We start from the raw sequence: 19,374 nt of genomic DNA on the forward strand, positions 1-19,374 counted from the left end.
GGGCGAAGCTCCGGTGCGTTGGGCGGGTTCATTTCCTTTGGCACGAAGGTGACCCCGTTGGCTTCGTATCACTCCAACACGTCCTTTGAATAGTGGCACGAAGCGAGATCCGGCCAGAAGATGGTCGGGCCCTCGTGCTGCTTCAATAGTGGTAGTAAGCGCTTCTGTAGGCACTCCTTAAGGTAAACCTGCCCGTTTACCGTGCCGGTCATCACGAAGGGGGCGCTCCGCTTTCCGCAAGAGCAGATCGCTTGCCACACCATGTACTTTTTGGCAAACTTGGATAGTTTCTGCTTGCGAATCTCCTCCGGAACGCTGAATTTGTCCTCTGCGGAGAAGAACAACAGGCCCGGCAGCTGACGAAAGTCCGCTTTGACGTAGGTTTCGTCGTCCATTACCAGGCAATGCGGCTTCGTCAGCATTTCGGTGTACAGCTTCCGGGCTCGCGTCTTCCACACCATGTTTTGCCTTTCGTCGCGGTTAGGAGCCTTCTGAACCTTGTATGTACGCAGGCCCTCCCGCTGCTTGGTCCGCTGGACGAATGAACTTGACAAATTCAGCTTATTGGCGACATCCCGGACCGAACTTCTCGGATCACGTCTAAACTGCTTAACTACGCGCTTGTGATCTTTTTCACTGACGGAGCATCCATTTTTGCCGTTCTTCACCTTCCGGTCGATGGTTAGGTTCTCGAAGTATCGTTTTAGTACTCTGCTGACCGTGGATTGGACGATTCCCAGCATCTTACCGATGTCCCGATGTGACAACGGATTCTCGAAATGAGTGCACAGGATTAATTCACGACGCTCTTTTTCGTTCGACGACATTTTTCCAAATTTACGAAAAATGGACAGTGAAGCATGGTCAACGTGATCTATACACTCTTATCTGATTATAAGCCAAAGCTGAAGATATAATTCCTAAAAATTAAATTTCTACAGCGTTTTTTCCGTGATGCAATTTGATGTGACACACCCTTTAGTTTATATTCAGATGCGGATTGTTCCTTACTTGGTTAACTTTACATTGCGTGTTTCCGTGTTAGCAAACCAAATAGCCTTTATATCTTCCCTGATAATGGAAAAAAAAATTGTATACTCACAAATGTTTCAGAATTAAACTCACAAGAAACATGTGCTTTGTTATGCCACTCATTTCTCTACCTTACAAGACCAATGGGCCACAACAAAGCAGGTACAGGGTACAGCAAGTAAAATTTGAAATAAAAACAACTTAAATTGAATTAAAATGGAATTTAGGCGCAAATCAGTTATTTCCTCAATTATTTTAATTTAAAAAGGAAAAATGTCCACGTGGACGGTAGGGGTATGAAAATGTCCACGCTTGTCCACGGAGGGGGAGGGGGGAGTCTAAAACCGTGCTTTTTCTGTCCACGTGGTATGTGGACAGCCCCTAAGATGAGCACTCGACGAGAAGCAAGTTGTAGTTCTGGTCCTCCTCGATTTTAGTGAGGCTTTTGACTCTTTTAATCACAAATTGCTTCGTTGGAAATGAAAATCTATTTTTAAATTGAACAAGACAGCCGTTAAATAGATTACTCTCTTATCTAACGGAACGTTCACAGTTTGTTGAATTTAAAAACAAGAGATCTTCATGTGGTTCTGTAAGTTGTGGAGTTCCCCAGGGCTCTATTCTTGGACCACTTCTATTTTCAATGTTCATTAATGACATTCCGAATGAGTTGTATCATTTGTAGTAGGTATCATTTATATGCCGACGATTTTCAACTCTGGTATTCCCGAAAACCTAATCGATATTGTTGAAAAAATTAATAATGATATAGAGAAAATTATAAACTGGAGTAACAGGAATGGACTTAAATTAAATGCCAAGAAAACCTCAATCGATAATTTTCAAGACTCCTTTTGCAACAGCCTGTAACCCACCACTAATAAAGGTAGACCAGGTAGACCAGGTCAAGAATCTGGGAATTTTAATGGATTGCCACCTCGATTGGAAAGCTCAGATTGATGACATTTGCAAAAAGATTTTTTAGTTTTACTGCAAGACTCTGGTGTAGAGTCTTGCAGTAAATCGAATTCGACTCCAATTAACCAAATCTTCACTTATCCCTCTTTTCAACTACGCAGATGTTTTATATTCTCCAGTCTCTAGTTGGAACGTAACTAAATTAAAATTGGCATTTAACTCTATCACGAGTAACGTATTTAACCTCCGTGTTTCAGAACCAGGACCCGAAATCTTCGACGGTGAATAATGAAGACCGACTCTACTCCCAGTAGCTCCGCTTCGACTAGAGCTGCTCGGCAGTCACCGCCAACAAGAAATGGCTTGACTAGAAAATGAATTGACTAGCGTTGACTAGCGAGGATGACTGGTGAACTAGTCCAGTAAGTGGTTATTTTAACAGACTTGGCTAATGAATACAAATCTGCCTCTTCATTCAACTGACTTCAATCCACATTTCCATTTCCCCCTGACACTAATTCTGTATCCCCGTATGCAATCTTATTTTACGTCCATATAAAGAGGAACGAAAACTTGATTCCTGATGTAAAAAAAGAAGTTACCCCATCAATGGACGGTTAATTTTCCACCTACCGTGAACTCAAACCAACGAACTTAGACATTTATCAAGCATGTAATAAAGGTCCTCGCGTTAGTATTAGTTAGTATTAGGCGTGCAAAATAGCTCACACACAGCACGCTATTTTATACGTGTGAGTAATTTCCGTATACAATATCCAAAAATTCTAGCTCACCTGTAGCGTTTGTCAAACCACGGTGAACAAAAAAATATAGATGCATGCATAAAGATACATGTGAAAGAGAGAGGAACGAATTCATTTTTGGGGAAGTCACTTCAAAATGCAATGAGGACAATTTGACTGGGAAGAATGAAATGATATAGTCGAGTCGGTAGAGGGAGATAGCGACTAAACGCCCGACTGACTGTTCAGTCGTTTTGGCGGAGAAACTGCGTGAAGAAGTCGAAAGTCATTACTAACTCACTACGGATATAGTCAGTCTGTTATACCATGGACAGACATACAACTGTACTAGCGCTGTACGTGTACAGCGTTGTACAGGTACCACGATAGCATGACACACATACTTTGGTTGTACATTGTACCGCATGTCAGACTGACAATCAGAAATTTGAATTTATTGCATTGTATTTTCACCAATATTTCAATGAAAAAGGTTTTTATTTAGCGTCTAAACTATCGAACACAACAAATATGTTTCCAATCTGAGTTATTAACTCAAGAGAAAGTCAATGAAAAGAATGTAAACCAAATGTTTTGATTCGTTTTGTTCATGCTACCCACCACTAACCGTCTATGGCGCTGCGCACAGTACAACTGTAGCCATGTACAGCGGAAAAATAGGTCGGTACAGGTACAGCGATTGTACCGAGTTGCTTGCATGGTTCTAGCGCTGTACATGGTGACAGACATACAATTTTCGAAGTACAACGCAAGTACAGCTGTATGTCTGTCATAAGTATTAGTCTGCCGACTATCCTCAGTTGACTATGATTATGCCGAGCACTGCTCAGAACACATAAATGAATATCACGCCAGAATTTTGGGAATTTCTTTCGAAAACCACCTGTATTTTCAAATGAACAGGATCTTAACTAGAGCTTCATCATATTTACAAAACTTTTTTGTGTATTTGAGATCCTCACGATCTACGAATTTGATGGTTTCACGAAACAGAACAAGCGTATTAAAAAAATCAGCACCAACGTTCTGTAATTTTATGGAACAACCTTCCTTTAAGCTGTGTAGTCAATACTTTCTATGAAGGACCTAATCATCATATTAGTGTAGTGTATACTTTGAGAACCGTTAGGTTATTTATACTATGCTTTGGCTTTATACAAATAAAATTAAAAAAAAGAGTTCTGCGTTTAAACCCACGAACGTTCACTTAGTAAGAAAACGTGAATGTTCGAAGGAATTCATATCAATAAATCCTTTTTGAGCGGGACGCAGTTCGCCGGGTCAGTTAGTATTTCATAAAAATAAGTCATTCACATTATGATAGGCGTGTTTTTAACATCTGAAAGAATACTGAATCGAATAATTTCAAGTTCCAAATCAATCAGTTTGTTCCATCATCTATCATGTATAAACAATATTCTAATCGAGATGATTGGATGGTTCGAAAAAGAGCATATGTGAGTACCTTCTACTGCATCCACTAAAGTAATATGAAGCTTATCCGGAGAGCTACTTCGCAGCCTCCGAGAAGTTTATACGCACATAATCCCCCATGCAAAGTTTCTCCGCCGCTTCGAGAATGCGGAAGTGGTGTCACTTTTCAAACCAGTTCGACTGCCATCGGCGCAAAACGGCGCAGCGGAGGGCGGCACAAGGGGATTAATTTCTGCATCTATCTTGCCGCTCGGGTCACATCTTGAGTTGCCAGAACTGTGTGACAATGGAGTCCGGCAGGAAGTGGTGGTGCCTCGCATCCCACAGAGCTACAAGATAATCATTTCATCGAGCTAGACGCAACACGATTTATGGCTAAGATAAATGGTCAGTGGAAAAGAAGGTTACAGCGGATGACAACGGATAACCCATTTAGTATCGGGAAAAAGGAACCGAATTGGTTGCTTTGCGTTGGATTCCTAGGGTAAGAAATCACGACACAATCGAGCAGTGTTATCGAACAGATCGTACTAACCTTATTTTGAAACAAGCGACAAAATCGGAATCCTTTTAGAATAAATTTCATGAGAATCATTCAGGGGTTGAGTATCAACAACTCGGCATCTTTCTGACGTACCCAAAAACGGATTAGTTCCTTAATATTTTTTTTCGATGCACTTCTCTTCTAGTCTCTCCTGACCTATTGTGCTTCGAAACGGAACCTTTCCTCTGCTAGATCTGTCCTCTCTTGATTTTATTCACTTTTGTGTGCTTATCTCTGATCATGGTAAAAATAATCAATCACCATTCATAGGACGAATTTGAGGATGTATATGAAGCAAAAGGAAGGCGGGATAGTTTGTGTGTCCACTTTTGGGGTGAGCTGTTGAAGCCTTAAGCTTAAAAATATAGTAAAATAAAAAAGGTGGTGGGCGGAAATAAACTGACATTTGCACCTATTAGCAAAAACTGTGCTATGTTTTGAATATCCACTTACGCAACGTAATATAACAAAATTATCGCCCGAAGAGAGTGTGTGTGCTTGCTTGACTGTTCACGTTTTCCTTCAGTGTCCTGAAAACAGATCCTTTTTTCTCAATTGTTGTCACTGCATTAAAAACGCAGCAGATACAAAATCCCTTTCTGCATCACCAGAAAGGAAGAAATAATGTTCTTCTTTGTGTTCATTCCATTTCAATTGCAGCCAAACCGTGCCGTATTACCGAACTGACAATCCTTGATGCAGTGAATGAACGAGAGACGGAGCGGACGGATTGCGTGCATGAATGTTTAGCCGGGGGCGTCAGAACGAGACGGAACGAGATTGCGTTCGAAGAGGAGTCTCTCCTGATTATTAGCTTCCTTGCGTTTTTATCAATAAATACGAGCATTCCTCCCGAGCGGACGGAGGACACAAGTGGTTGGAAAATATAGCAACACACGCACGAAGACTGACGGTAAACTACTTTTTTTTTTTGCCTGTCGGAAATTTTCGGAGCGTGGGAACGGAACCCTCAAGATTTTACGTTACAATTCCTTTCTTGGGTGTTACTGCTTGCGCTGTTGATGTCTAATTTTCTTCCTTTAGGTTTCTCTAGGAGTTTTCTTTCTGTTTTTTTATCTGCTGCATGCTGCCCAAACTATTGATGTTTAATATGGGCTGGAGGCTGACACGTTGCGTTAGATCTTGGGATCCTTGGTTTTCTTATTACTCCATATATTATGAACCTCCGGCTTCGAGTTGATGATAATGAATTGATGTCAGGAAGAGGCTTAAAGCTGTGTGCGTGGGATCCTTCTCGCAGGTGACGGTTTGGGATTATGGCGCGTGATTGATTATTTGTTCGTTTTTCTCCATTCAACACATTCTTCCGCAGTTACAAGAATCGGACTATCGTCAACTCGAAAATCCAGTCCAGTAGCGGATATCCCCCTCCCAACAGGTGTCACATAAACTATGGAAATCAAAGCATCCGCGATTAGCGGGAGCGATACGTTTCGTAGAAAAAAAATGGGAGCCGTTAGGCCGCCGTAATCGCACTGCTTTTGATCTGTCCCAACAGACCGATGGCATCAGAAGCTGCCGTCAGATCTCTGTTTGATGTGATGAGATTAAGATTAGCCGTACGGACCGTGTGTTTTGTGTCGCTGCTCATTATGGTTCCCTCCCATTCTCGACTGCGGCCGGTCAAACAATTATACAAATATGTTTGTCCCAGCTTTATGGATTCTCTGCGCTGAGATCCAAATTGAGAACACAGGCGAGGAAGGAAGAGGCTGCTTGGTCCAGAAAACCTATTTTTCTCAGGTTGTCTCAGGCGTTGCAACATAATCATGCGAACGACGGTCGGTCGGGATCTTTGATTTGAATTTGTTTACTATTTCAATAAATTCTTAAGCTGCCTCCTCTTCGTAACATAATGTTTCATGTCGTGTTGTCGTTCTTTGGGGGCGAGATCTAGCCAATGTGAAGGAAGGGGGCTCTAAAACGATTATGCTGTTTGCTGTCGAGTAGTGCATTAAACAAACAACGATGATCGTGATGAGGATGTTTTTTCTTCTTCTCATAGTGATGAACGATGCAATGCATTATGAACTGTGAATTATCGATAGACACCTGTACCTACTCTGGTAGTCACCATTGATGTATTTCATTTTTGATGTTCCTTGTTAATTTTTTGATCTCTCTAAATGAACTTTAAACTTTTCTTCCTTTTCCTTTTCCACCTAGTGACAAGTGTTTGGATGTTGTGTGAGCAGTAACGGCTATTCGGCAATTAACCTTAAAGACAACTAGAACAAGAAAAAATTGAATCAATTCTACGAAATACAAACATCTATTTCAATGCTAGCTGATCTGGCGGGCTTCATCCCACTCAAAATTTAAAAAAAATATGAATACTTTTGAACATTCTTCTAAATGGCTTTTTTTTCAAGGCTAGAGGCGAATGTAATTTGTAATCTCTATAATCTGAAAATAATCGAATAAAAATTAGTCAATCAATAAATATTCCGATGAAAGTGTCGACATCTATGGTTGTGTCAAGCCATTAACTTTATCAGATTAGCAAGCCCGAAAGTGGTTACAAATGGAATTAAGATCATTACCTGATCTTATTTGAATGCTTAAAAGTCGTAATCCGATACTCAATCATTTTCCCATTTTCCCAATACTTCTACCAAAACTCATCGTTATGTTCTATATATTAGGCTGGGGAAAAAGTCATCCATTATTTTTGGGTGAAATTCAATTTTTTTTTCTTATGCTTCGGGCTGTCCGATTTGGGTCAAATATGCACCGTTTTGATGGAAAAATTTCGTTGCCATTCTATAAGTAGCTTCATGATCCTGTTTGTCGATGTTTGAGAGTTTGTAGGGTTGTCCCACGCTAATAGAAAATTGACCCCGTTCCTGTTGACTGATTGATCTGAAATTTGGAACATACTTTTAATTCTACTGTCATTATAAAACTATGTATTCCATGATCTTGTAGAATTCAATTTGGCCGCCGCTAAAAAAGGGCTGAATGACTTCGAGAACACACTACACTATGAACAACATAAATTCGAAAAGGTCGCCGCCATAAAGTGGTCGACTATGTATTTTTTGCAATCTCCTCAATATTGGTATCAAATGAAGTGATTTGACTAATAGAATACAGTGCACCATCGAAATATTCCGAGAAGTATACTAATGATACAGATAATTTACTAAAAACTAGAAAATAAAATAAGTAAAACAATTTTTTTTTAGTTAAACGGTTTAATGTACTCAGAGCTAGGAACTAATTTGGCAACTAGCAGTTAGTAGTTATCACATCCGTTTCTTCATTGATCAAGGGCAATGATGAGACTAAAATAAAATCGTGGGGTATATAATGAAACAACTAACTGTGGATAATGGAAATCCAACGTTTATTTCTTACCTATTTTTCTTCGGAATATTTTCATGATGTACTATATTCTATTAGTCAAATCATTTCATTTGATACCGATATTGAGAGAATTGCAAAAAATACATAGTCGTCCATTTAGCGGCGGCGACCTTTTTGAATTTATGTTGTTTATTATGTTTCGTGTTCTCCATGTAAAGTCATTCAGCCATTATTTAGCGATGGCCAAATTGAATTTTTCAAGATCATGGAATACATAGTTTTATAATGACAGTAGAATTGAAGGTGTCTTCCAAATTTCAGATCAATCAGTCAATAGAAACGGGTTCAATTTCCTATTAATGTGGGACAACCCTACGAAAATTCAAACATATATACAAACAGGTCAAGCTGAATGAAACTATTTAAAAATTAATTAATTGTATGGTGACTGCGGCCATCTCGGAATTGATTTTTTTATCTGCTATGTTCTACTAGTCGACTTCCTTTTGGTACCCATATTGAAGACGTTTTGAAAAAAAAAATTGGGCCATTTTGTGGTGACAGTCATCTTGGATTTGTATTTTTCATAAATAACTGTGTTCTACTAGTCCATTCCTTTCATTTGATATACATATTGATGGGGTTCTGAAATCATAGTTAGAATTACCCGAACGGATTGGGATTTGGCATTTTGTAATCTTTTCGACTCGAGTCCAATCGAGTTGTGCAAATCTGGCAACCCTGCCATGCAATCCGATATAGACAACATTTAGCTCTGTGTTACATTTCTGTGAAGCAAGAATGGTAATGGATATTCGGTTGGAATAAACACGCTTTCAAAACAATAGCTTTGAAAAAAAAAGAAAATGAAAATTAGCTCTTCATATCAAATATGTGTTCTATGTATGTAGTTTTGGTGGAAATGAAACGAAATTTGTAGAAAAAAGTTAGTTAGTTAAGTTATCGTGAAATTCGACCGAGTTTCAAACCAATTGGATTCCGGAATATGAATGACTGTTCGATACTGTTACAAAAAGCATGGTTCATGACCAATGCGGTGATCTGGAATAGTTGTTACATTTTTTTTCTCTACTATAGTGACTTTCAACACATTTTGGCTGGTTCGTCACTATTACTTCCATTTTTGGAAGAATGTCGGGAGTGAGAATTGAACTCGTGACCTTTAGCGTGAGAGGTATGGATGTTTAACTAAAACAAAACATACAATGCTCATATAATAATGTTAAGTTCTGCAGATCGACGACGATCAATCAATACATTTGCAAGTGTATTTTCCACCAACGAGACATCATTTGAACGAAATGAAGATTGATTTTCTTTATTTCATTTTTCAACTTCATGACAATGACGGCGCCAGTGGTTGTATGGTTAGCGTAACAGCCTCACAATCCGATCGGCCTGGGTTCAATCCCAGCTGGCGTCGTTGGGATTTTCTGAGGCGAAAAATCTCTGGTTACGTCTTCCTTCGGAGCGGAAGTAAAAGAAGTTGGCCCGGCTCATGAGTTGTTGAGTCTGATAGGTAGGAACAGGTGGAGTCGCCTCCCTGATGTCGGTGATTGGCACTAAAGTGGCGGAAATAGGCCGACGAAAAATAAGCGAAGATAAAAAAAAAATAAAAAAAACTTCATGACAACAATATATTACATTTTTCTTTTTACATTTAACTTTTAAGAGATCAAATATGTCAGTTACGTTAATGAAAAACATTGAGTCAAGAAACATAATACAAACTTCCATTCAAATCGTTTCATTTGTTCTTTTTTGTTCTATAGATGGTTTAAACAGTCAACATACTTACAATACAATAGTTATGTTTTATTTAACACCCTCTAGAAATAATTTATATGGTAGAACAACGACTGCCGAGTTAGTTAGTAATATAAAATTATTTTCTGATACTTAGAAAAGTTCAAAATTCCTTAAGTACTTCCAGAAAATACGAGTGGGTAATGAGGTAACGGGGGCTTAACCGAAGAGAAGTAGGACTACACCAAGGGCTGTCAATTTAAATATATGTTCTATTTTTATTTATTCGAGTGGAGGCGATCTGGCGTAGTGGTAACATTCATGCCTCTCACGCTAAAGGTCACGAGTTCCATTCTCACTCCCGACATTCTTCCAAAAATGGAAGTAAAAGTGACGAACCAGCCAAATGAGTTGAAAGTCACTATAATACAGATAAAAAAAAAATATTTATTCGAATTTTTCAAATGATAATGAAACTTGTGCGTGAAGTAAACCCGGAGGACAATTTAGTTGACTGGAAAAATTTACGTTTCGAGGAAACTTTGATGATTTGGCAAACACATCATTTAGCGCAGTCCCTTATCCTATTCAACAATATTTCATGGCATAGAATACTTCCACTGCGCGGCGAGAGTGGAACAGCACGAATATTCCCTCAGTTCTCTCACTCTAAACTTTAAAACATAACGTTAAGTGTTCGCTGTTCGCTATCTAAAGTTTAACTAACATCGAATTGATAGCACAGTCAATTTATACCCCTATCTCTCTCTCTCTTTCTCGATGCAACGTGACATCGAAGAAAAAAACATTGCATTGAAGAATGCTGCTTGTTGGATTATGAGAGAATGTGAGCGAGTAAAATCGGAAAACCCTACCTATTTTATTTACATGTTTTACTTTTTTTCACTTTAATCGAATCCATCCATTAATTGAAGATAAGAGATAACGTTCGAAATCTTTCTTTTTTTCCACCCAAAACAATGGGGCCCTTTGTAGGAAGGTGAGACGTAATCCTATGTTAAAAAGATATCACTCCATTACATGCAATTATATTTGACACGGGAAAGGCAATTTTCATTCATAATTTTTATTATTGAAGTGTGTACCAACGGAACATGAAGATCAATTCCGTCAACTCGAATTTCCATTGGACTAACAACGCCTTTTACGATGTCACTGATTTTTTCCAATTTTGCTTCAAAGTTTTCCGAAAGTTTTCCATTTTTTCTCTACGGACAGAGACGAACACAACAAAATAAAGACATTTCAAATCGAACGATCCGTTTCGAAGTTTTGCGCTTGGCAACACATTGAGCGATTCAATTTTATTTATATAGATGTAAACTGTTTTATGGGTAGTTATAGGCAGTTTGAACATAATTGATACAAGTTTGATAGGCTCTACAACTTTTGAATTTTAGAGTGTGGAATGTAGTTGCTGGTTTAATTAGCTTCCTATGAGAACTTATCGTGCGATGCGTTAGACTTTAGAAAAAATAGAGGGTGGTGTTCAAGACAAGATTAAACTATTGACGTAGGACTATGAAATTATAATGTTCAATTCGCTTATTTATCATTTTGGGTATTATTAAACAATGAAACGAAATTTGAGTGATCTTGTCAAGAGATTGGGTTCTTCAATATGAAGTAGCTCTTTCATCTTGACTCCGCCAAGCCAACGTTTCTATTTAAACGCTGAACATTATTAATTTTTTTTTAGTTGTGGACTTTAAAGTGTGCTTAAGTTATTTTCTGAAGAAACTAAATTTGTCTTGAACAAGACCATTTGAAAATTGTGTATTGTTAAAAAAAAGCAATTGACTGGTCACTGGCTCGGACGTGACGTGTCTGTAGTTGACGAATGCGCAGATGCGAAGTGACTTGTCTGAAAGTGTATTCCAAAGCGAATAATTTCCGCTTACTCATCACTTCGGATATTGTTGTAGAATGCGGCCACATTCTTGAAAAAAACTCTTCATTAGAAAGTGGTCTTCTTCTTCTTATATGGCACTAACGTAGTATTACTTGCGTCATTTTCATTAGTACTTAGTTGAGATTTCTATGCCAAATAACACGCCTTGAATGCATTCTGAGTGGCAAGCTCTAGAAAACGCGTGACCACAGTGCAAGTCAGAGGAAATTTCTTTGAAGAAAAATTTCCCCGACCAGAACGGGAATCGAACCCGAACCCCCGGCATGTTAGGTTTGACGCTAACCACTCGGCCACGGGAGCACCCCAATTTTACAAATTAGAAAGTGGTATGGGTGTTTAAAAGAGTCGTGGTTTTAAAGAATCACCTGAATATGGTTGATTCATTCTTTTCCTAGTGGCGATATTTTTCCAGTTGGCATATACACGGCCATATTCGATTATATGTTTGTTCCATCGCCATCATTGTTCCACATTTGGAGTAGCTAATAACAGCGCACCTCGGTTTCATTCACAACAAGAAACACTATTGAGCCTCCGTAGTTATGTTGACCGCTCGCTGGCAGCAACAAGACTGGTCAATAGAAAATGCAGATGCTCGGCCTCTACGCTCTAACCGTGTGAATGATTTGGTATCGAGTGGAGCTAAAATTGCAATATTTTCTCTTTCCACAGACCTTCCACCGATGCATCCACTGCTCCTTATAGACGTTACGAGCGGACAAGCAATTACCGTCAATTTAAACCGTTTAGGGACAAGAATATTGTAATGTAAGGCATATCAAACAAATATTAAATATCATCGATGATTGACGATGACTTTATTCCATAAAAACGTGCCCCATTTTCAGATTTGCCACCCTTCACCCTTTCTCTACGGCAGTGTGCTCCGTCGGAGTGCTACCGCTGAACGGAGCATTGCGCCAAAAAGTGTGCACATCGCGCTGGTGTGATCGATGTGCAGTATCACTCTCATGTCCAGGGTTGCCAATAATATTTTTCAAAAAACTGGAAGATTGCTCTCAAAAAAACTGGACGAAAACTGGATCCTGAAGAACCGTTTTATTTTAAGAAGATTGGCTATGATTTATATAAAATTATTTTTTGATCATTGGAATGGCTAAAGAAATAAAAAAATTCTTTGAAGATTCGTGTAGTAATTGTATGGAGTTCATAAAACTGTAACTGTAATTACTGTGAAACGATATTTGAGGGACGGCTCTATTTGGGCAAAACTTGAAGAATCTCGCTTTTATAGCTTCATATCCATAAAATCGCTGATAGAAGATCGTCGCAAAACTGCGAATAATTCGATACCTCAAAAAGGTACGGATTAACATAAGATACTAGGTAAAATACCAAAGGGAAATACCATAAACAACTTCCCATAATTTTATTTCAATACTCAAATGAGCACATTCAATGCCAAAACAACACTGCTCAAGTATTACTTTGATATTGAAATTATCAAGTTTTGGTATTGAGAAGCTATTTCTCTCATTTTTTAGGTATTACTCATTGGTAATTTATTTCTTATATGAGACTTGTCCAAACCAAATTTTAGTATGAAGATCAAAATGAGGTCGACAAAACAGCGACGAATTGAACGAAATGGGAAGAACCAAATTGTGGTATCCTGAATTTAGAGTGTAGCTGTGCTAGTGAAAGGGAAACAAAGAGAGTGCTGTTTAACCTGTCAATTAAGATAGACGAGTCTGGAAGAATAGGAGTTTTACGTGAAATAGACTCCAGTAGTTATGGAATATCACATTGGCGATCCTGCCATGATGAAAGTGAACAGGAAGAAAGTGTTATGCTTACAAAAAAAAATTTTGGCGTCCAATGGGCAGTGTTTTGAAACAATGAAGGTAACTGTGATAGAGGGAAATTCAATTTTTTCTGAAGTGCTGCCAGTAATGTAGAAAACATAACATTCAGATTGTTGAACTTTATGTTGTGTTGAAATCATCTCTAGAAAAAAAAGAGTCGGTTCGAGCTTAAGACCGTAGCGTACGTATATAGTTATATATATTATTTTATTCAGATACTATATTCAGTCGGGTTTAGCCCAAGGCCAATATTTGGATAGATTTGCGCCAAGTGCATTTAGATCAGTTGAGTCGGGTTAAGCCCAAGGCCAACTAGTATATATGTATGTAATCATATCAAATGTAATTTGTTTACCATATTGAGTCGGGTTCAGCCCAAGGCCAATGTTTGGTTAGATTTGCGCCGAGTTCAACTCAAGGCCAAAATCTTTGCATTTGGAGCAGTTGAGTCGGGTTAAGCCCAAGGCCAGCTTGGAAGTGTTCATGTTGATGATTACCATATTGAGTCGGGTAAAGCCCAAGGCCAATATTTGGTTTGTTTGCGCTGAGCTCAGCTCAAAGTCAAAATTATTGCATTTGAAGGAGTTGAGTCGGATTAAGCCCAAGGCCAGCTTGTATGTGTGCATTGTAGTTCTTACTTACTATATTGAGTCCTGTAAAGCCCAAAACCAATATCATGGTGTGCTCACAATATAAAACGGGGTGACCAAAGATTGTAGAAAGTGTGGCGCTGGTAAACAATCAATGAAATGGAAAGCGGTATCCTGCAGCTGAGGCAGTTGTTTGTTATGAGCTGAATGAATTATTTCGTAAGGAAAAGATTCTCGCATGTAGAAGTCTAGATGCGGTTGAGAATAGCCGTTATGTTTTAGAATGTGTTTTATGTAGAAAATTTACCTTTTTGAAAAATATGCATTGTTTGAAATATTTGTGATCGATATCTCTTGGGCCGAGATATCGATTAGTTCGATATAGATAATAGAATTGATGAAAACATTGAGAATAGATATATGGCAGCATCTATGAAATTGAATGTTAATTTTTCAAACATCATGCTATTACACATTGATTTGATAGAAGCTCGCGCTCATGGAGCAAATAATTTTGATTAGCTTTGAGAATTAAATGAACTTGAGACGGACAATATATTTTTTTGTATAAAATGAGTTATTTTTCATTTCGAACCAAGAACGTCAATCTCTTTTCATGTTTTAGTGTCTTTGGAGGATGAGCGTTCCTTATTACGGCGAATCAATCAATTGCATGCATTGTGATACTGCGGGAGTCCATTCACGTGGATATTGTCTAGTACATAACGAGAACGCTGTCTAATTTAAATCGGAGGCGAATGAATCATATGATTTAAAGTCTCCGTGAACAAAGAAAAGAAGAAGAAGAAGTTTTATTGAAAAACTGCGAAATGAATTCGTTAACTAGATTATTTTCCGCTACATTGTTGTTACTGCCAGGAGAGGATGTGGTATCCTGAATTCAGAGTGTAGCTGTGCTAGTGAAAGGGAAACAAAGAGAGTGCTGTTTAACCTGTCAATGAAGATAGACGTGTCTGGAAGAATAGGAGTTTTACGTGAAATAGATTCCAGTAGTTATGGAATATCACACAAATAACAACCTCGCCTATCGCAGAAATCCATGAGGTACATGAAACACGACTGAAAAACAGTATATTTTCCTCAACACGCACTGCGCGCTAACCGTATTGAATTCGGAAATGTAAGCAATACTGAGTTCACTATGTAAGAAAAGAGAGATCAATCCAAGGTCGAACGATAAATGTCAAAAATATTGCTCAAGGAATAGGTAGGTGGAGGGATAGATAATATTTATCATTGTATCAAAATTAAAATATTTAAAATTTTAAAATATTTGTTATAAAAAATGTTTTTTTACATAAAATGGATAAAACTAGAGCACACATATAAAAACTGAATAAAACTGGACGATATTCCAAAAAACTCGAAAATTTTAGGGTTCAACTGGATGACTGGATCGAGTAAAAAAACTGGAAGAATCCAGTTTAATCTGCAACATTGGCAACGCTGCTCATGTCGTCTAAAGACGACGCTCGAACTCAAAACGGGTGGCTGATATGCAACATATTCTCACGAATCAACTCGAACGTTGTTGACTTAATTACAGAGTATGCGTACCTGGACTATTTGCAGGGTTAGATACTAAGGTCTACAACAGTTATGACTACGAACAATGTCAACAACAAATTAAACAGGTAGCGAAAGTAAGAATTGAGGCAGCCCTGTTAGAGGAATGAGAAGTTCTATAGAGTATTTAGAGACGGACAGCAAGGAAAATGTATGTTTTGTAAAAATGACGATAATTTATTGCACTATCGAGAACAATTATTAGGGGTTGTGTCAAGACCGAACTGCATTGTTGACGTAGGATTACGAAATTATTTTATTCAATTCGGTTGTTCAAAAATTCGGATATTACTAAGTATGCGGATCATTACGGATAACACTAAGTATGCATCGTGAACATGAAAATCTTTTTCTTTGTATTACAATTGAACAGCTAAATTACAGCGCCAACGAGCAAAGGCTAAAGGTCCTCATGGGGGGTCCGGCAAGCAAGCGTGAGAAATCTCCGATACTGGACGAAACTGTTTGAAGCGCTTCAAAATTTGCCAGCACGCAAAAAAAATAATTCGCCGATTTATGTACAAGGAAATTTGATACTTTCTTAGAACTGTTGCAACATGTTTTCACTATCAGTTTTGCGTGTGTGTACTCGAGCACTTCACAAAAAGTGCCGTTTCCTATCACTGAAAGCAACACAAGTTAGTGATACACATGTGTGGACAGGGTTCTTACTGGAAGGGGCGCAACCACACGAAAGTTGTTGGCGAAAAAGACATCAAATTTCATGACTTGATCCAAAATGCAGCTTATGTTGTGTCCGCCGCCGTCACTCCCTCGATGGATCAAGTCAAGTGTGCGATGACACTTGATAAACCAGGGCGAAAGGCTACTGAACCGCAAAAATATGCCATACCAGATATTTCGCAGATGGGTAGAAAATAAACAGAAGGGTATCACTTCTAGGGTCTCTCAAAACGAACCGATGGACAACCGTGGGAATGTTTCGAAAAGTGCTTCCAGAATCCAAACACGGAAAAATTCGAACATTTAGATGATTATCATGTTTGAGTAAACATTCGGTGAAATTAATGCACAAGTTGCGATAGCTTTCAATGTTGTTTCAGTGCACGGTTTGCATCACGCGAAATGGTGTGCCACTCTCGACTTTAGTGCAACACTCTCACTCTCGCTGCAAGGCGTCTTGTAAGTGCAATAAGTACCCTTTCCCCCTTGCGACGACGCCAATGCGAGGGGTCTTTGCTGCAAAATGTGGGTCACAATTCATTTATTTCCCATTTTCTTCCTTCCACTGGCACTCTCGCCCGATGTTACGTTGCGTCCGTCCGCCGTTGTCATCATCTCGTCATCATCTCGGCCTCTAACGCAATAGCTGACGAGTGTGAGAGAGAGTATGATGACCTAAAGATGGGCTCAAATTATGGCCAATTTACCAGAAGAGAAGAAAAAATAAAAACGTTTTGCTATTCGTTATTGCAGCGATGTTATATTTACTCCGCTTGCAACGACTGAACGATTTTATATGCGATTTTTATTTACGGCGATTGCGGCCATTTCACACAATTTTTGACACAACGTGTTTATTGATGTTCCCCCCGATATTCGGTTGCCACAACTTAGGCACTTCCTGTTACCATCGCCCGAGCTGACAGAGAAAGACCATATTCGAATATGTATCTAAATCCCAATAATTGAATATTTACGAGCACCCTCGAGAAGCATGAGGGAAAAAAAAACCAGAAGTGTAAACAAACGATAAATTTGAATTAATAATGGAAAGAGTTCGAATCACCGAGGCACATTTCGAAGCGGAAAATGAAGAGTAAGAGCACCAGCGGAACAGAACAAAAGCGCATCAAATTAGACCAAATTAAGAACAAATTAGTTTTTGAAATAAATTATTCTGTTTGGACTGCCGTCGGTCGCCGGTTCGCTTGCGTTCCTTCCTTTTTCCAGGCCCAGGCCTACTCTGATGCGGAGCGTATGTACATATGTATATTCCACACGAGATGGTGGCGTTCCAGTTCGAAATTACAATCCAGCTTTTCCGGAATCCAAGTTTTATGGCTATCAAACGGAGCGGGCGATGTATCGAGAGTGAACCCATTTGGCGGGGTGCGCTGGGGCCACGGATCGCTTGGCGTCTGTAAGGAAGCATTGTTTATTTTGGACCACTATTTGTTTGTCGGGAAATACTTATTTGTGACGCGAACATACCGAGCAACGTGAAGCTATCCAAACTGCAAAACGCTCGCGAGTTGTGCTGGCAACATTGGATGAAAACAATATGCTTCCCGAAGCGGTTATAAATTATCGAATTTCTTGAGAATAACAATACAATGATAGGATAGTGGCAACATCCTGTTCTTTGACCACTCCGGTGATGAATGATGCTGCGGAATAGCTGCAGAAATGAACCAACCAGCTAGAAAGGAAATCAAACTTACACAGTAAAAAGGACGAGCAACAGGCGAAGGGGGCTCTCTATTCCTGGATGAATAATGACCCCACGCAGGGAAGGATTTTACCGCCGTGTAGAAGGTGGCAAAGAGAGCAAGACAAGGAGAGCCAACTTGACGATTTCCAGTGAAAATGGTTTTTTTCACTGTCCCAGGTGACAATGAAGAGGAAGTCCATAAAAGTGCCTTTTTGCCGTTTTGAAGTCGAGTATCAATCATTTCCTTTGTTGGTCAGGTTAGGATGAAGTGCGTGACATTGGAAATGCCTGCTCTTCTGGCTGCACAATGGATCAATGGAATGAGCCTAGGTGAGTATTCTTGGAACTCATGATCGTACTTTTATCGATGGCGGTTTTCCTTTGAACTCTTTCCGGAATCGTTTTATGGAGTGTATTTTATTAATAAACTTGCTTAAAAACTGGCATTGCAATCATTGCATCAAACTGACGCCATTGCGTTAATGTTCAGAGCTACACAATTTTGTGGGGAATCATCAAGCTAGGCTAATAAATGTTCTGGAATTTTGCCTGTGATTTGGTTCCGCATGACAGTAGCAAATCTCTCTCCACCAAGGATGACAGCTAAGCTAATCTAGACTGGCAATATTAACAGAAAGGGCTTCTATTGAGAACAGCGCAAAACTTAGATAAGTGTGTGTATACGTACGTGCACGCTTTATAACCCGTACGTAAAAATAGTGCATCTTCGCTACGCTGAAACCCCATTTGTATCTGTGCCCGTGTGCATTGGCCCTGTCATGATGCAACAATCGCCTAATGTTTTGATGCTATCATTGACGATTGTTTGGTGGTACGAATTAGGCAGCCGTAGTGATAAATATAAATAAGGAGGGGATATAGCGGGAGAGAAATATTTGCGTTAGGGTATTAGTAATGCATCTCTGCTGAGGCAAATGTTCAGCAGTTAACATTGTTTGTCTTCCGTCATCATAAAGGGTTCGTTGGTGGGTTGACATTGCATCAATGCATTGATCTGACGCTATGGCGAAGCCGGCGTTAAGGTTGTGCGCCAAAAAAATATTTGGGGAATACCAAGCTTTTTGGTTGTCGTGCTGGAATGTCAAAAGTTATTTGAGTTCGCCAAGCTGCCCTTAACTAGGATTGCATTTGCGCTAATCTTGATCATAATGAAGGCATCCTTCTCTTTTCGAGGATGTTGAGATTAACAGAAAGAGTTTATTTCGTTTATTTAGTCACCAAGAAAATAAATTT

Source organism: Toxorhynchites rutilus, chromosome 3 (genome assembly GCF_029784135.1).
Source record: "Toxorhynchites rutilus septentrionalis strain SRP chromosome 3, ASM2978413v1, whole genome shotgun sequence".
Classification (NCBI taxonomy): Eukaryota; Metazoa; Arthropoda; class Insecta; order Diptera; family Culicidae; genus Toxorhynchites; species Toxorhynchites rutilus.